At 28.1% G+C, this 19164-nt stretch overlaps 1 protein-coding gene across 1 annotated transcript in view; it reads right to left on the bottom strand.

The window, feature by feature from the left end:
- Positions 1 to 19164, bottom strand: part of LOC121118961 (kin of IRRE-like protein 1) — a 331486-nt gene that overhangs the window by 214227 nt on the left and 98095 nt on the right. The window lies entirely within an intron of this gene.

Raw genomic sequence — 19164 nt, 5'->3', positions numbered from 1 at the left:
TTTTATTACAATAACGTTTGGTACAAAGTAATTTTATATTTTTTGCTTTATTCTAATGTTTTATAAGAAGTGATACAATCATCTGGTTTAAACCAAGTTTACATATCCTTTTCAATAATTTTGTTGTTAGCGATAATCAAACTTCATAAAGCCTGACTCATAAGAAGCTTATATGTCTCTATTGTCAAAAAAATCAGATAACCAACTTTCACAGACCATTATTGAGGCCAAATTTGTACCTCCAAGAATGTTGGCCATACGCAGCACCATAGTTAGTTACTCTCTGTCAAGTCTGGACTTTAGGTTGGATGTATCAGGACTTCTTATACAAGTTTCCAGAGCTTCTGGATCCTTTTGTTCGAACGCCTCCTTCAAATGGTTGAGTTGTTTACATTAAAGGACCCAATGAAACGGTAAAAAAATTGTTCGAACACGAACAGAAACAGAATCAACCTCATATTTATCACAAATTTTTTTTGGTCGCATTTGACGTGTTTTTCCATTTCAGGTAATAAAAATGTAAAATATAGTAAATTACTTCCTTTGAGTTCTCCATACTTGAAGCACGAAGGTTCCTAACTAAACCCCATCAACGCAATACAGTCCAAAAGTGTTTGTAGTATACACGTAAACTTTTATATCGCTATATCATATGATCTGATGTGACCAATATTAAACATTTTATACTTTGTTAAAAAAGGGAGTGGGAAATACGAAATTACTTTTTCCCCGACCTAAATACAGTAATATCTAATTAAAATATGTTATTACATCTTTTACTTTCTTAATTTCATAAAATAAGGAGATTATCAGTAGAAATTATATTGCTTTAATTAAACTATATCTAGTTTTTTTTTTAGATAGCAAGTAGGATTCAATGCAAGTAAGTCTTTTTACTGTGTTATAGGTATTTATAAAGTTTCATAGATATTTTTGGTAATTTTTTAATTTTATGCAATAAAATTATCAACTTGTTGCCTTGAAAAAGGTGTCACAATAAATTACGGCTCAGTTCATAACGTCAATGAACATGCTACATAATGATATCCCCTATGCACGGATGCAAAAAAGTGCCGATAGCTAAAGATAAAATGGATCAATACTCATTATTAATCTAAAAAATATTAAAGTTAATGAGGATTATAATCGTGAAAGTAATTGGTGGTCCTTGTATATTTTATTTTTACCCTCAACTAAGTCTATCTTCTTTTACTGCATTGTCGATAAGTAAACCATTTTATACACATACTCAAAAATGGCAAAATATTTTCACAAATTTATTATACATATAACTCTTGAAAAAAATGTTAAAGGATTACACAGGGTGCACATATTTTATGTCGTTTATTTAAAGTTTAATTTAAGGACTTTTGTTATGTTTTGGAAAGACATGCTAAGCTACCAATATCAGATACAAGGGGAAGAATGGTTTAAATTTCGAAAATAAAAATGGAACCGATATTAGTCCTTGGCAACAATAACAACCCTAAATTAATTGTTTTGAATAATTTCAGGTATTATTACTAAACAAATGAAACCAATATTGCCTATAAAAAAAGCGGCCCATTCAAGGGGTTTTCTGAAACATAGAAAACTTCCGGGAGAGGTATTGTCCATCATGATTTATCTAGGTTACCTTGAAAGTCAGGCTCCTGGTTCAATTCACAATGTCCATAATATTAACCACATTAATTTCAACATGTATGCAATCTGAGATGCACTGCCTTTTGGCTTCTTGCACACTCATGATGCTAAAATGTTTATTACTGTTTGTTTATGCAAAAAGGATGGCAAAATAGAATGTCAGAAAATAATCAGATACTATTCCTATATTCACGAAAAATGAACATGATTTAACACTCCACGTTTTTCTGCAAGAGCCTGCATATAATTTAAAAGCTGTTTGCCGAAGAATTGTAGTGGTAACCACGGCTTCTTAGATTTTTTCATAGGTTTGGGCTTAATTCTAACCTGATAAAAGCAAATATATATAAAATGTGCATGTAAAATAAATTTTTAAAGACATTTCCTTCTTCTTCGGAGTTGCTTATAAACGGAAGTTAAAATACATACATAATATCTATTCGATTAAATTGATCAATAATATATGTAAATAAATATGTATCCTTCTTTTAAATTCTACATACTGAAGGACAACTTTAAAGGAAGTATATTTATACTTGCTATACAAAAAAGTAATTTTTTCCCCGTCTGGTACACACTAGGAAATTTTATTTGATATTCAACACTTCTTTGACAAATAATTTATTCCAACCCAATTTTTCTTTAAGAATCCAATTTCTTTTTTTTTAGATATATTTTTTGTTCATCGATTTACTCCACAACTACCTGAAAAATTCAGACTTGTACACTTTGATGTTTGAACTATATTAACTCTCCGATAGTGAACTAGGATATTATACACCTCTAGATTGACAAAAAATGTTTTGTATTCCTTTGAACCTTTATTTAATCTCCAATACTTTTCCGTATTCTCCCACAATAATAAACTTTATTAAAAACTATTGTTTATATATTTAGATAAAGTATGGAAACAATTGCAAGAATGTGAAAAATGAAACGTATGACTAGTGATGTAAATCGTTGTATTTTTTAAATGACCCATTTTCTAGGAATTAGTAATCTTTTCTTTAACTATTGTTATCATTATTAAGCTCCTACATAGTGAACATCCTTTTATTCCACATTCAATGATTTACCAAACGATGAATGGAGATTGAGCCAATCATTTTAAAGGTCCAAGCATAAATCTATTCGGTGAAATGCCACAAAGTATCTCTGTCCACTTGTATCATTTCCGTTATAAAAAATGAAATTATGGTATTACGAAAATTCTTAAAAATCTAACACATTTATCTATTTATTGATAATTTTAACAACAGTGTTTATTTTACAATATTTCAATTTTATTTATAATGTTAATATCTTACTTTACATGATATGATTATGTTTTTTTTTAAATTTAATCATTTTATTATATTACCATTTGTATTACATATATGTTTTAAGGGTGGTGAACTTCAAATAATGATAAATCCAAAAAAATATGTATCTAACTGATTAAACAATGAACATTTGTGTGTGTTCTTAAAAGAAAGATAATATGTATTAAGGTAAGACCGTGGACTTTTTTGTATATTTCTTGGCTCAAATGCCTTTATACGTCCTCAAAGTGCTATATTTGAGGATCAAAAGATGAATTTCTAATTATATACACGAAATTTGGAGTTTTTTCGGAAAATTTGGTCATTTTAAGCCATTTTTGACTTGAATTTCATGAAAAAAGCTTCAAATTGCGATATTTCTTTGCTCAAACGCCTTTTTACGTCCTCAAAGTGCTATATTTGATGATTAAAAGACGAATTTCAAATTAAATACACGAAATTTAGAGTTTTTTTCCATATTTTTATTCAGTGGAAATCAATTTTCCTTATTAAGCTTTATGTAGATAATTTTGCAGGAGAAGGTTAAAAAAGGTAATGTGCTACTGTTGAACGATACACCAACAGCTTATTCTGCAAAACAAAATCCGATCTGTTATCGACGATCTGGGAAAAATTCTTGAATCTAAAAGAGGAGACGACCAGACCTTCTACTGTATCTGAAGTCGAGTCGTGGCTGTTATTGACGCCATAGACGATTATATTGAATATTTTTTTTATTCAGCTTTCATTTGGTATTGGCTTTTGGGTACAATACATTCCCCCCCTCCTCCCCCAGGTAAAAAATATTGACTTAGGTGAATGAAAAATATGTTCTACCTATAATTAACAAAAACTGTATTAAATATTTTTATGTTCGAATAAATTCTACTAGCCCAAATTAAACATTTTGAAATGAAAATAGGTATTATAGTAAATGTTTATATTACTATGGCTAGCAACGTTAAACATTCATTTTTGCTAATTTGAAGAATTATAAATTTTATATCAATATGTGTATCTTGTACTTCCCTCAATATATATTGTTTTAATGGCTTAAGAAAGTCAAGAGAAAAAAAAATCACTTCAGTGGAGCTCCAAACATATAAACTGAATATCTTAAATATATTTTTAATTTTTGAAAGGTGTCCTATTTTTTGTCATAAAGTTGTTTGCTTAACTTAACGACAAACTTTGATTTTATCATTGTCATAAAAAATAAAGAATCCATTAAACTTTAAAAAAGTTGAATTGTTTGACATTTTTTCTACAAATAAAACATTTTTCTTATCAAGAATAAGATACATTAATATTTAAAACATGTATTTGCAAATTTTAGTTGATGTTTGGTTCTGTTTTTTTTTTTGGTATTTTAAGACAATAATTTTTATTGAATCACAAAATTCTTTACAAAAATTTATTTCAAACAAACACTGTCTATCCAATACAACCAAAAGTCATAAATTAAAGTGGTCATTTTTTAGTTTATCAAGTTTCATAACAATGTTAAATACACCATGTTGATCCAAGAGCCAAAAAAGTAGAAATTTTCTTGAATAATGTAATGCTCAGTATTTTGTCAAAAAAACAAAGAATAACTATGTTAAAAGTGTGTTCAAAACGCTAGAGGCTTCGTATATTTTTCTCTGAAAAAAAATATTCATTAATTTCTGAACATTTATGTGGTCCACTTTAAAGCAATCCCCTTCAAATACATTATGCAATTGAAATTGGTGTTGATTACTGCAAAAAATGAAAACAAATATTTTGGCCAAATTTTAGCAGTTTTGGAACCAACTTTGCTTTCAGTTGTCTCATGGCTGAAACGTTAAAAAAAAAATATGGCACGGGCCTTCCGATATGTTAATATTCTCAGCAACTTCTCTGATAGTGATTTGACGGTTTTCCAAAACAATTTTTTTCACATCTTCAAAATTTCAGAACGAGGTTTGTCTAAAATCTTCTCAGGCAACTAGGAAGAGCATATATCACATTTTTTTACTCAAAACAGTTTCAATGTATGACATTTTCAACATTTGAAGTGTTTTGGAGAACTTAATTTCTTTTTTACAAATTTTGATGCCAATTATTTGATCCATGTTTTATAATATCCCAAAATACTCGAACACTCACAATAATTCTAACCATTGTGCCTGTCACAAACAAACTAAACATATCACATAACTGAAAATGTAAATATATGTTTGTAGAAAGTGTATTTGAATAAAATAATCAAAAAATCGACTATACCCAATGTATCTTGCCTGGAAATATTGAAAAAGTCATTTTACTTTTTGAACACACCTCAAATTGAACAATGAATTTAGTTCAGGTATTTTAGTTTAAGAATATGCAAAAAAAGCGCTTGAATAGAAACATAAACAGAGTATTTTAAAACTAGAGTTTCAAAGGACCCCAGGAAATTAACAAAAAGCTGAAAGTAGTATTTTCTTCATACCTTTTGAACCATAAATAATTTAATTTACCTTATCAAATTAATATTTACATCCTTGATATACCAGAATATGAATTCATTATTTTTCCTCTGAAAACTTATAAAGCCTTGGTTCAAGCACAAAGAAAATATATTTTTATATCTTGCTTATGTGTAAATATACAATATACATTAGGGTGAAGCTCGTTTTATATTATTATAAATTATCTCAAAAGTAACATGTTAATATACTGGTGGCCCAGAATGATAATATACAGTATGCATAACCAAAATTTAAACTAGTATAAAAAGTTTAAAATTTCTACCCAGTTTTTATTATTATTATTTTTTAATCATGAAACAAACAAATGAAAATACCAATTTGATTTTACGCTGCGGGAGAATAAGCCCCAGGAAAATTACAAACCTTGGGGGAGGGGCTCCTGTACCACTGTGTATGCAGGTATGGACAGATATGAGATATGTGGAAGTCTTAAAGTCCAAAGTTTGGGTTGAGTCCAAATTATTTCATTTTTGGAGTGCATCTATTTGGCCCCCATCATCACAAGATCTGAATCCACTGGATAACAGTATATTAAGTGTAGTAGAAAGGAAGCCTGACGAACTTCCCACAGAACGTCTTGAAGGCTTCCATTAATGCAGACTGGGATTTAATGTATGGGGCATATATCAGGAAGACTCTTTGGTCTTGTGAATCCGTTTGGTGACGGTTGTGTTAGCTAATGGGGATCATATTGAATTAAATACAAATTAATTATATGATGATTTTTTAATTAAAATTAGTCTATTAATGTTCTTTAGATATATGATGAAATATTGTTGTTCATATTTCTGTTATGCACATTATTTATATACTTGGGTCAATACCATAATAAATCGTAACTCTTTGATTTCCCGAAAACATACTCTAATTAAAGCTCTTAATGTGAAAATCAATGATATAAATAGCCAATACAAGATGAATATAACTTACCAAAAAATGGAACGGAGTCCTTTTTAAGCCATTCCTTAGATTGAAGGAGGGTTTCAATAAGAAGCAGTGTAAAATTAACCCACAAAATTGTTTTTGATCCACTGTTTTTAGAAATAACAAAAGTAGCTACACCTTTTACAAAATAACTCATAAACTAAAGAACAGATTGTCATAAAATTTGGACAACTTTATTTTCTAGGTTGGTTCCTACGGAATTTGTGGCGAATTAAAAGTAAAGCAGCCTCTACAAATGAAGCCCAGGACTTTTCAGTCCATTGGTTATGTACTCTGGCCGATAAAATTAACATCCTTAAGTTTTTTATTTTCTTCAAAACTGTGTCCTTAACTTTGACGAAAAAATCAGAAAGTTAAGGATTTTTATATTATGGGACAAAATACGTAAATATAAGCGCACCGTAGCTACCAAGGACTCAAACCATACCAATGGGGGTGTGGAGAAAGACAAATAATTTTTTAACCAAATATTGACACAATCTAAGAAAATTACCTAAAAAGCCGTTTTTCCCAAAAAAGTCATTTAAAATTAAACTAAAATAGACACTCAATAAACCTTCAACCGAAGTAATTTGCAATAATCATAGTAAATTACCCTTATTTAATATGTTTTTCTTCATCTTGACCCCTCAAAATTTAGTTTCAGTTATTTTTTCTATTTATTTAAGAACTTTATTTATGAAAAAAGTTAAGTTAAGTTAAAAAATAAATGTATCTAAAAAATTACATTGTTACAAATTAATTAATTAAGTTTTAAGAAAACTGAGTTGATGTTATTCATTTTAATTTGTTCAAAATTTATAATCTTTTTTTGTGGGCTTAACGGATTTTGTGACCAAAAACCTGATTGAGTTGCACTAAGAAAGTATATGTAAAGATTATATCATTACATTAACTCCATGTGACATAAAGATTGTGTTAAAAGTCTTTATACCTTAAGGATATGTATTTTTTTATAAACGACTGAGACAAAAACAAATGCAAATTAAGTTCAAGAGAATAAATTCTTTCGAAATAGTTATCCATTGAGCTACATAATTCAATTTTAACTGTTTCTTACAGTTAACAAATATATTTAATGTTTGTCTCAAAGTTCTACAAAAACTAGTCGATTTCTTTTTCACTAATCTTGCTTACAAAGAAACAAACCGAGGCAAAAACTTTTATCACCTTTGCTCTTAATTAGCAGAGGTAATAAAAGATTTATTTTCTGAAAAAACATTTTGATTAAGAATTTGTCAAATTATTGACTAAGAAAGCTTTTAAGATGCTTGGAAAAAGATCAAAAGGCTCATTTTTTATTTTCCAAATGAAAAAGTCAAATGATATTAGAGTCAGAAAAAATCAAGACGTCATTTGGAAGATATGAAAAATCCCTAAAAGATAAATCCAATTTCTGGGAAACCTTGGAATAACTTTGATTTTGTTAACTTCTACATGTGATGTTTGATCCACCCTAATGTACATGCATATTTTTAATATATTTATGATTCTATATTTGTATAATAAAACGTACAATGGATATTCAGATTTTTATATTTGCATATTTATTATTCTAGTATACATATTTTCATTTTATAATATAAATGTTTTTCTGACCGCTTGAGAAATTGTGTTAATAACCTCAAATAAAGTAACATTAAGTAAGCAAATATATTTTTTGATCAATTGCATATATTAAATAACACTTTCTTATCCTTCAAGATACCCATTTTATATTTGAAAGTTAACTAAAGAGTGTACCAAAAGTCTGTGCACAAAAATAATCAGATAAAAAAAGTATTAAGAGAAAATGATGCATCTAATTTTTAAATAATGCCGTTCCACTCTCTGCTTGCAAAAACATCCAGAGCATCAAAATTTGAGTTGTCAGCTTCACAGACCTCAACTCCATAGTGGTACGCTTAAAGTAGTCCAAAAGTTTAAGGTTTGGTTAATTAGGTGGCCAAAGCTCATTGGACTAAAATCTCTTGGATCCAAATTTGTCCATTTTGTAATTCTGCTTTGCTTCACTGGTATGACATAAGCCCCATTTTGAGTTTTGCAGCATCTACCAACCCCATATGATATGTTAAATGCAGAAAATGCCTTGTGAGCATATTTAGTTCGTGTACGGTCCTGCCTGTCCAGAAAGGTGGAAATATTTTTACATCAAAACCCACAACACCCAGAATCATGGCAGAATCATGGTGTTTGTCTTCCCAACGGAGAAATGGATGCTTCCACATCTTCAGGTTCCTTGGTGATGTATCTTATGCTTCTTGATTTCGACAATGCATCAATAATAAATATTTTTTCTTCAAAGATTTTTGCCCGTGTTCAGTTCTTTGGAAATTTTCTTGCATCTTTTAAGTCTTTTCTCACGTTGATGAAACTTTGAACATTTCTACAGGCTCTTAATTTAAGACCTAGGTCATGTCTCACACTACAGCTCAGGGCATTTTTGTGTATGTTTAACTCTCTAGCAATCTTACAGATGTTAGTACAGGGAACAGATTCAATTTTTGTTTTATTAAAATGATACTGACTTCTGTGCATTCTGAACGTTGCCTCTCATACTTAGGACAAGCAGAAAAGTCATTTTGGACATTGTAATGGTTCTAGACTTTGAACAACAAGCTGGTGTAGACATTAAAACGTTCTGCAATGTCTTTAATCATGTTTTTGGGGTGCAGTTTTCCATCTTAGCTCTTTCATGATTTCACAGTTTATTTGTTTATGAAGCTAGAAATACACTAATTTTAAACATAATTGAAGTCAACAAAATTTTATAAAAAATTGCCCTTTCGATTACTTTTAATCCTAAATATATAAAAATTAATTTTATATATATATATAAAACATATTTTTTTTTGGCCTACAATTTTAACTATATCTACATGATTTAGTCTGTTTTTTCGCATGGAAAGATATAAATAAAATATAAAAGTAAAAATTATAACTTTTACATAGGTACAAGTTTTCAGATTTCCCGCAATTAGACCAATATTTAAATTCCTACTTATGATAAATAAATTACAACGCGCACTTTCATTCATTTTTTTGAAGGTATCTGCATGACGGTTATTGAGACTTATAATTATTTATTAATCATATTTACTCTATGAAATGTTAATATCCTTTCTTTATCCAATTTGTAGTAATACTAATTTGAAATATTATATAAAGTTTTGTTGTAAAATAAAACATGAATTTATTTCATCAATCCATGTATTTAGTTATCTGACCCATAAATATAATTAATTATGTCGATGAAACAACAATAAGAATATTCACACTTTGTTCTACATTTATTGCAAGATCAGAAACACAATAAAGCTTTTTTACTGACGTCATGAACTCCATCACAATGGAATGCCTTCTTGGAGCCTCATATTTATTTGTTTACAACATCAAAAAGACAAATTTCCAATAAATCTTGATAGAACTTTATCAAACCTTTAATAATAATAATAAAAAGAAGAATCCTTCTGCGGAATACAACCTAATGCAAAGGTTAAATAATAATATTAATTCAAATAATCTTATTTATAAATCTGAAAATCCCTACAAAATGTCAAAATTTGTACAGCTATTATTTTTGGATCGATTTGGAACAATGAAATTATGATACTAAGAGAAAAATATCTGACTCTTTCAACTATTATTGTTAATTTTTGTATATAATACGGAAATAAGGTTGTATCGAGACGAAATGATATTTTTTGAAATAAGTATTTGGATTACTTATATAATAAAACCAGGTATAAGAGAGAAATATTGTTGATAAAAATTAAGGTTAAGTCCTAGTATTAATTTGATCTCGATTATTAATATAAAAGTTTCTTATTATAAAAAAAAGATATATATTTTTTATGAATATTGGTCGTTTGAGTACCCAAAATGGCTCAAATCAAAAATGCTGACAATACAGAAAACACTTTATAGATTGAAAAACAAATTCACAAATATACATCTTAACAAAATATATTTGACAAAGTTTTGCATGCAATTGAAAAATCTAATATCATATCTTAAAGTGCAAAATATTATTCGTACGTGTTAAAAAAGATGCATTTAATATTATAACTTGAGAGAAATTCATGACTAGGCTTATGCAAATTTTTTGCATGCATTTTTATATACATAACATATTCAAAGAATATTTGAATGCTACACCCTTTTTGATTGCCTAGGGCAATTTATAAATAAATACTTTTTTGACATATCAGACACGTACAGACACACATTTACCATAAATACAGTTATGTTAAATTTTTTTAAGAGAAAAGTTTTTGACAGTTTCTTTCTCTTTATTAGAAAAAAAAAAAAAAAAAAATCACAAAGAAAAATGTCATTTGTCAGCCATTTCAAAGTTATTTATATAAAAAAAATGCTATATCTAGTCTAGTCTTATAATCGGTCCTATTAGTTACTGAGACTGGTCTTTAACCCTCCGTTAGTGTACTGGAATGCTATTTATCCAAAATTAATAAAATTACTTTTTTGTCCTTTAAATTTATATTTTATCGCCAATCTGTCTATGTTCTTTTATCACATTAAATCTGATTAAATGCAATTCTTTAACAATCAGCATAGTATGTATATAAATATAAAAGAGAGATTGTATGTGTGTATGGAGATGTTCTTTATACATTCCCACACCATTGACCCTTGGAGGCTGAAATTTTGCATAGGTCCCGCTTTTGAGCTTGGACAGGCTAAGAAGGGAGTGTCGATTTTTGGGGAGGTCATATAAGTTTATGCTATAACCAAAACCCAAAAACCGTTTTTTTAGCTTAATGAGACTAGATAGGGGTTGAGTTATTTATCAATAAGTGATTGTCATTTTGAAAACAACTTTACAAATAACTAGGTTTTCTAAATTTATTCAAAATCAAAAAAGTTATAGGCTAAAAAAAATCGAATATGTATGGAATATGCGATTTGGCAATGGAATAAAGTTTGTCAAAATTTGTCGGTAGATTCGTTTGCATATAAACTTGCTAATTAAAAATTAATGTTTAACTGAAATATCAGTAATTTCCTGATTAACTTTTCATTTTGTTTTTGATTTTTAACCCATTTTTTCATGAAACGTCAATTTTCAGTTTTTTAAGAGAAAATGCCACAAGGATATGTTTTTTGCACAAAAAATACCAACACAACCTTTTAAATTGAGTATTTTCAATTTGCCGAATATTATGTAATATAATTTTTGCAATATGTGCACACATAACCAGTAATGTGTGCAAATATTGCAGTACAATATATACCAGTTAACCAGTTATCGAGTGTTCTTTTTTGCAAGTACGAAAAAAATATTTGTGGGATTGTGTTTCTTTCACAATTCCAATAAATGTTATTAACTATTTTTTTTGCAAAATTAGTGCAAAAAAGTTTTTTGCAATATTTTTTTGAAGTAAATAAAAAATAGATTTCTCATTTAGACAATTTTGTAGATGCATATATGTTGGTATGTTATTTCAAGTTTATAACACATTATTTTTTTTAATTTATAATAATACAATAATACATCAGGTTACAAGAGACAATAATAAGAGTTCTTTTTTTGGTGGGGGGAAGTTGCGATTACTAGACTTTATAGATTACTTTAATTAACGGGATTGATATTGGGTGAAAAATCTAAGAGAATTCGTTTTAGAATAATCACAATCTTTTTCGTCAACAACGAAACATTCATATTATAATTATAAGTATGTAGAAGTATTTTCTGAATATTTTGCTAATTTTTTCAATTAATTTGACTATTTTCAAATTGATGTCCGTGTCCTTTCCGAGCCCGAGCAATGCCGGACAATCCCGGTTCAAATGTGCTTATAATTTACTTTAATACAGTTTTTTCTTTGGTCTCCTTTTTACCAATTTCAATAACAGTGTTATAAAAAGGATTAATAATCAAACCATTAATAAAGGGTTAAGATCAACAATTCTTCAGATTTTCAGTACAAAACTGATTAAAAGAAGAGAAAATAAAGTCGAGTGATGTCATCGGGGCCAAATTTTATTAGTTTTAGAAATGATATGCAAGGGTGAAGTGCACTGGACCAAAACTGTACTAAACAAGACTGTAGTATTTATGCTTAAATATTATGGACAAACACAACACTAGCTAAAACGATTTAGCTACAAATCTAATCCTCTATTTCCCAGAATAAATGTTATTTTTTGTATTTTCGTATGCCATTACTTTCTTATATTTCGTAAATTTGTAAGGAACAACCGAATTGTCAAGAATATCAACAAAAGGAATGACTAAGAATTGAAATCCCTTATCATTAAGATAAATAAATATGATGCAATAATAAAAAGGAATGTTTTTTTCAGATAAGAACCCAAAAGTCAATGTATATTTTTATAATTATAGTATCGTGTTGGCTCAAATTAAATTGTGAGTCGATTTTCCCATTGAAAGAACACGGGAATAAACAAAAAAATAAGTTATCAAGTTTTCTATTTTATGCTTATAGTAAACATGAAGCATTTGAAAAGTATTCTTCAACACCCAAATTTAGCCGTTTGACCCTACTGAAATTACTACAATAGCTTTAAAATGTATAAAGACATGGATAAACTTCACAAATCATTGAGTTGTTGTTTTTTTCGTCTCTGAATGTCACAAAATAGTCAGAAAGGTCAATATTTTAATGGTAATTTTATTTTTATGGTGAAAAACTGTATATATAAAAGAAGGGATTGGAATAAGATAAATGCTGAGTGTTTTTCCAATAACACCATCTCCACCGTCAAGCATGGTAGTAATAACCTTAAACTGGGATGTTTGAGGAAGGATGACTCCCCTCGTAAATGCAGGTAAATATTGATCGACAAACTCCTTTTTTCAATAGAAGGCACTCAGGAATGTATCTAATAATGGGTCTTCCAGCAGAATAATGACACAAAACACATGACCATGAAAAAAAATTAGTTACTCAAGCAGAAAAAAATTAAGATCATGGAGTGATATAGTCTTCCTCTTCACCTCAATCACATAGAAAATCTTTTTTTTTAATGTTCACTTTCTTGGTTAGATGGAGTTGTACTCATTAAGTATAAGTAAACATTTTATTACTAAATTTACCCCATCTCATCAAGAAATGTTTTTTGAAAAATATATTTTTTTCTCTTTGAATGACCGGGAATGAACCTACACACAATAACTTAAATAAAAAGTTGTCTATTAGCTACATTGATTCTTTTTTAGCGGGAGTGCACTTTGGGTGGAAAACATTTTTGCCGAATGGAAATTTCATTGAATGGTTTTTTAGGACATTTGGCCGAAAAATGATACTTAATTCATTGATATATACAAATTTAATTTAAAATGATTGTCAGCTATTAAGGTATGGTTAACACAAACCAGTAGTATGGGGCTTGAATTGTAGTTCAAATCTTTACTGTCGTATTGTAATGAATTAAAAGTATTAATATGATGTATTTTCCAAATCGAATTATCCATCATGTTAAATGATAATGAATTAATAACGTAAAAGTAATTAGCACTTCCTCCATTAGAATCAATGTCCTTGTATATTAAAATTTAATTGATTTAGAGTACCATAGTGGTAAGAAGAACACTAATTAATCTACCTATGTGACATATATACATATTATATTAACAATACTTATATAAAATATTATCATTTTCAATCAAACTAAAATATACAAGCGTAAATATCAATTAAATAAATATGATTTATCGGCAAAATCCCCCAGATATTCCTGGGCGAAATGTTCGTCCAGTGAAATGTACATTTGACAATTTGTTCTTCAGCGAAATATCCGTCAGGCAAATTATCATTCGGTGAATTTTATTTCTGCAAAATATTTTTGGTCAAATGTCCAAGAAGCCTTTATTAGTCGTCAAACTTACAAAATCAGCGAGTGAGCAAATTTTTATTTTATCTAGCATTTATTACGATATTATAGCATGATTTAGAATCTAAAACTAAATAAATAATATTACTTATTATTGCTCACCTGGCCAGTTTATCATTTCAAATAAATTATTACAAAGCTACTAATTCATTTTTTTTCCTATTATAATTTATTGACGCAGTTTATATCTACATAATCGGCTCAAGTTGAGAAACATTATTTCATTTAATGTACTCTTTTTGAGAAAGAACATATTTTATCCAAACACTTGTCAACAAAGTTTTCAAAATTGAGGTAATTACATGTTCCAATGAGTAAACAATAATTTTTTACTGTGGCTTCTCCCAGAAAACATTTTTTCCTTTGATAAATCAAGTTAGATATGTAAGGCAGCGTGTTATTATGTTTGAAGATAAGCTGAGTTAAACTTCTGCCAGTTTATTTTACCCTAAAGATTGAAATTTGTAGCACACACATTTATGTATGAAGTTAGTCAAATTGAATCGATATCTATGTAGTGGTAATCAAACCTATGGGTTTTCGGATAAAAAAATCTCATAAACTAAATCACTAGCCTTTTTACCACCACTACCACCAATCTTATAGATCCATTTTTTTTCATGATATTATTCACTATAGATATGGACACCTCCTATAGCCAATAAATATTTTTCTTTCTGTTGCAGAAAAGAATGCGGATTCATGTTCGTTTATCAAGTTGGAAAGCCTTTTACTTTTTAAAAGGATATTAAGTTGATTAAAGCAATTCTAATTGTATTATTACTAGTAAAGCTAGTAATTTATATTTTATTTTATAGTAAGTGTAAAAAAAATCACTGTTTCTAATATTATTTTTTTACATATTTACTTTATGTCAAACAAAAAGACATAGATGCCTTTTCATTAAAAAAAAAACAATTCTTTCGAAATTATTGCAAATATATCAATATTTAAGTGAAAATGACTCAACACATTTTGACTTGATTGTAGGTATTAACATTCTCTTATCTTCAAATAAGAGTGTAAGTCTGTTAATAAAATACACATACAAAATACATTGTATCCATTTCTTGATTTCCCAAATGAGTTTTTCTTTTTTTTGTGAACATAGTGGATTTAATCTTGGTCTAATATTTATTACATTCAGCTTTAACCATATCGAGCAATCCTTTCAACTTTCATCTGGAGATGAAATACATTTAATAAATTAGTGATGATTATCGTTTATTGATACTAATATATGTACAGTGCCGCCTTTAATATAAATCCATATGCTGTCAATTTGATCCTGTTGTATTTTAAAGGTTCATCACTATTTAGTTCTTCAATTGTCATAAACCTGCTTATTATAGTTTCGATTTTTCATAGATTGTTAGTTTCCAATATCAATTATTTTACGGACACAAATCGTCTTTAGTATTTAGAAGATATCTACGGTAATAAAGAAACGTTATACTAATATGTCCATAGAAGTACTTTGGAATGGAAGAACAAATTGTTTATGGTATAGCATGATAAAAGTTGTACGTGTAAACATATGATCTGCCAATATGTTAAAATTATGTAACCAAAAAATGCAATTGAAACAATGACAGTTTGAAAAATGTTAAGGTAAGGAGCAGCTTTACTGTCATAACGTTACATAAAAACACAAGGTCTAAAAAGTCGGGTACAAAGAAAATAAAACACGTTCTTTTCTTTTTCAATGGGGTTAATTCATCAATATAATCTCTATCTAGAGCAAAACAATAATTTCAACGACACTCAACAATTTCAATGCCACTTTTATAAAACGGTTTTTTTATTCAGAAAATAGTACTCCGTTTTAGGAATAACCCCTTCATTAGAGAACATTTTCTTATTGAAGAGGATATCGGAAATGCTCGTAGTCACTGTGAGAGAAATCTGAAGAATAAAGTTATTGCTAAAAGAAGCTGTGTAAAATCTACAAAAACAAAATGGTTTTTGATCCGGACAATAACTCAAAAAATAAAATACAGATTCTCGTAGATTGAAAACACTTAATAACATTATTAAATTTGCTGAAGATATGCAAGGAAGCAAACAAACACAAATGTATCTAGAAAGAACAAAGGCAGAAACTACACAGATGTTAATCTTTAATTGTACTCTGAGTCAAACAAGTACTTAATTTTTTTACCTCCCGAACAATTCGTTTTAGTAACTTGCCGTATTTAATAACACATTCGGTTAAACTCCACAGGTCATCATAGATTTTTCCTTAGATATAACTTTCAGTGTCCCTTACAGCATTTGATACATTGATTTCAAAAGTTTTAAAGATGATGCTGATAGATATATATTTTTTTTATTTTGCTAATTTATTTGTAGAAAACCAATATATTTTATAATCTTTTTATAATATTTTATATTGAAATGCTATTTTTTTAAATTAAAAATAGATCTACGAATCTTGCAATGTAAAAATATCCGTTTTTTTCCAAAAATATAGAATCATACGATAAAAAAGTTTGTCAAAAAGAGTTGAAATTATTTTTACTTTTTCTGTAGAGTGAAATTAATGGGATTTTCAGCCAATAAGAAACACCTGATTAGATATCCAAAGAAGGAGTCACCACATTACCAATTAACGTAAGATGATTTACTATTTATTTCAATCCGGATGACTGGCTAGATTATATTGTGAGTGACATGAAAAGTCCTAAAGGTACTACTTGTATTTTCAGACCATCTGTGGATACAGATTATACTTACTAAAGTATAACTTTAGAACCGTAACTCCACACAAAAGCACAATTGGATGATCTTGTTAGAGACATGAACTTGTAATAGGAAAACTGTTTGCTTCAAGACTATAGGGGAACAATTTACTCGAAGACAATGCTCACGTTAGCTAATACCAAATTTTGGTTGACCCACAAATATGAGAGTTATTGAATTCCACTTATTTTCAAAAAAACTTACGTACACTAGAATTGAAGGTTTAGCTGGCTATAAAATGAATGTGAATTTTTTTTTAGAAATGGCAAGTCCTCAGCCTATAAAAATGGAGTCATAAAATGTATTGATGCTAAAAAAAAACTCAAGTATCTGTTACTGAAAATGCACTTCCTGTATTTTCGCTTATATTTTTTTCCGAAAACCTTGCTGCAATTAGCGACAAGTAATTCGAGTGATTTCATCAGGATATTTGCATATTGAAAAATAGTTATGAAGGATTTTGGGATTAAGGCAGGATAGTGGACCGTTGTTGAAGGCTTTATTGTGACAATCCAGACAAAATATACAAAATAAAAAGACAAATTTGCAAGAATTCTATTACATAATTTCTATATGTATATTGATGGTTTTATGCTCCAAAAATTAGAGTATTTGCATTAAGTTTGAATATGCAATATAACAATATCAAAAAATAATTGCGTTTAAAAAAATACTATAAATTCGTGATGAGAAAAAAAAAAAGGTTAATTTTATTGATGGGTGTATTTTAGTTGTATAAAATAGGAAACATTGATCCTTTAAAAAAAAATTATATACAAAAACCTATAGGTTTGATAAATTTTAAAGAAAAGAGCATGTTAGCTATTAAAACATTTTATAAGATCATTGATCTATTCCCATGATCTTTCATAAAAAATTTATTTAAAGTCCAACGAGAAATTAGTATCATAACACCATAACATATCTTCATCAATTATCTTTGTCATACATTAACAGACGAACTAGTAACTACGTTATGCTTAGATTTTTATTATTATAAAAGGCTTATAAATTGAGCTATGATAAATATAATTGTTTCCAGAACTTCTAACGTTCTTGGTTATATTATTTACAATTTTATTCACAAATGTACTATTTTTAAATTTTTTTTACACTCAATAAAAAATAGTATTTATTCTTACTTATCGTTTTTGGAACGTACTAAAAAATTATGAAGATAAAAATGTGAATTAAATGGAATTAGTAGCAGCCTTATAATTTTTGGAATAAGGAAAATCTAAGTTTAAAAACAAAAGGATTGATGAAGTATTCAAATATTTATATAAGTAAGTACCTAGGTATGAATACGGATATATACTACAAGGAGAAAAACAATAGAAAAAAAAAATAACTCACACGCTTAGTATTGAAAATCAATAGCTTGCCTGAGGAATAATATAACTTAAACACAACGTGGAAGGAGGAAATATCATTTTAATAAACCCATCTATAAAATTCTATAAAGTATGATCTTAGACATGTGTAAGCCTTATTATGTTTTTTAACCTTGAACAGTGTTTTTTTATTTTACAAAACTGTAATTACTGATATTTTCTTCTTAAAGAGAAAATTTCCATGTGTAAAGTAATTACTTGTCCATAAAAAACAACGAGTAGTTTTATGAGTTGTTTGGGAATTACAAATTGTTGACTCAGAGTAGAATTAAAGTTTTTTCAATAGAGTAATTGTTTTCCAGTTAATTGGAAGATACAAAATGGGATGTATGTTACATTAACATTTAAAATAATATATTAATTGATAATTATAAACTGAATAGTAAATTTTTTATTTAAGCAATATAACCAGCAAAATCGGCCATTTTTAGTTGTATTTTTTTAAATTTGAGATATTTTTTTATTATTATATTAATAAAATTACTTATTTTATCTCTTATTCCAGTTTATTTAAGTTTGACAGCATGTATGCATTTAAATTTTGGGGCATAATTCTATCATTATTTTAACAGAAAAAAAGCAAACATTAAATGTTTTTATAGTAAATTTCAGGATTTGATTAATAACTCAAAAGGAAACATTAATTTTTATTCAAATAAACAACCGCAACATATCAACCTCATTTTGTGATATTTAAGGCAAAACATGTCTCAATTTGAGAGATTTTAAAACTATATGAACTAAGACAAAATGTTTTGAGGTAAA

The sequence above is a fragment of the Lepeophtheirus salmonis genome, chromosome 5 (genome assembly GCF_016086655.4).
Source record: "Lepeophtheirus salmonis chromosome 5, UVic_Lsal_1.4, whole genome shotgun sequence".
NCBI lineage: Eukaryota > Metazoa > Arthropoda > Copepoda > Siphonostomatoida > Caligidae > Lepeophtheirus > Lepeophtheirus salmonis.
Note: the sequence above shows the minus strand (reverse complement) of the source record. Positions and strands in the feature narration are given on the sequence as shown.